Here is a 1,189-nt window from a genome sequence, read left to right as displayed (position 1 = left end):
TCTGTGGTGACTAGAGTCCTGGATTTATTTTTTTGAGGATGCAAAAATAATAAAAACAGTTTGTAACAATACATTTATTTTTGAAGCACAACATGTTTGATGTTTAGTGATTTCGTGTGTGTGGGGGAACACGCCCCCTTAGAAACAGTACATACATGGCTGCTGTAGAGAATTCCAGCCATTTAGTGTTCAGAGCTCGCCTGAGGAAGGATCACAGAGTCCGAAACGTCGCGATAGGCTTGAACACACAACGTTAGGCCTCCATCATGAGTCTGGGTGATGTAGAGAGCCACACAAAAATTATTTCCTTCATCTACATCGATGATGTGATGTGCTCAGTATTTCTTTCTTCGAGGAAACGTGCACTACACCACACGCCCTAAACTTACCAACCACTTTGGTCGTGGAAACCTAAGAGAGATAGCCACTAGTCTTCTGAACCCTGTTTGGGAATTTTTTGCATCAGCAAAAAAATATTTCTGGGCCTCTGGAAGCTGCAGATTGGTGGCCAGTTGGGTCGACGGACTGTGCATCAACCGTAATTGGACTTTGTTCTGATTACTGGATATATAATCCCTAAAGTTATGGATGAAACGTCTTGACACAATTTTTCCAAGAGGCCTTAATGAGACGTAAGTTGCAAGTGCAGGCTCCTGTCTTTATGGAGTACTTTGTGGTTTGACCTCTTTTTGGTCCCCGGCTCCTCCTCTTCATTAATATTTTAGTTTTTCCAGGGTTGACCTCTGACCTTTGGTCACCTAGACTATCATTTTTGTGTTTATCCACTTTGCCTTTTTTTCTACAGGAATGAACTGCACTACAACTTACCCTAAACCAGGGGTGTCAAACACAATTCCTGGAGGGCCGGAGCCCTGTAGAGTTTAGTTTCAACACTGCTCCAACACGCATACCATGTAGTTTTCAAATAAGCCTGAAGGACTTGATTAGTTGGATCAGGTGTGTATAATTAGGGTTGAATCTAAACTCTGCAGGGCTCCGGCCCTCCAGGAATTGAGTTTGCACCCCTGCCCTAAACCTAACCACTCACCTCTATCAACCCAAAACCTACCCCTCACAATTGTAAACCAAATACACTCTACTCCTACAACACCCAGAACTTACCCCTCATCCTTTTAACCCTCTTTAAATTAACCCTCCTAAATTTACCCCTCATAAACATTTTAATTCA

General features: G+C 42.7%; 1 long non-coding RNA gene across 1 annotated transcript; it reads right to left on the bottom strand.

The window, feature by feature from the left end:
- On the bottom strand, positions 1–438 carry LOC107708758 (uncharacterized). Its single transcript, XR_001636407.1, has 3 exons — positions 390–438; positions 156–272; positions 1–18 (listed from the first exon to the last, which is right to left on the bottom strand). It is a non-coding gene; the product is annotated as an uncharacterized LOC107708758 (long non-coding RNA).
- Positions 439–1,189: the final 751 nt, after the last annotated feature.

Source organism: Sinocyclocheilus rhinocerous, unplaced genomic scaffold (assembly GCF_001515625.1).
Source record: "Sinocyclocheilus rhinocerous isolate Xijiao unplaced genomic scaffold, SAMN03320098_v1.1 scaffold3190, whole genome shotgun sequence".
NCBI classification, from domain to species: Eukaryota; Metazoa; Chordata; class Actinopteri; order Cypriniformes; family Cyprinidae; genus Sinocyclocheilus; species Sinocyclocheilus rhinocerous.
The sequence above is the reverse complement of the archived record's forward strand: the minus strand, read 5'-3'. Positions and strand labels throughout refer to the sequence as shown.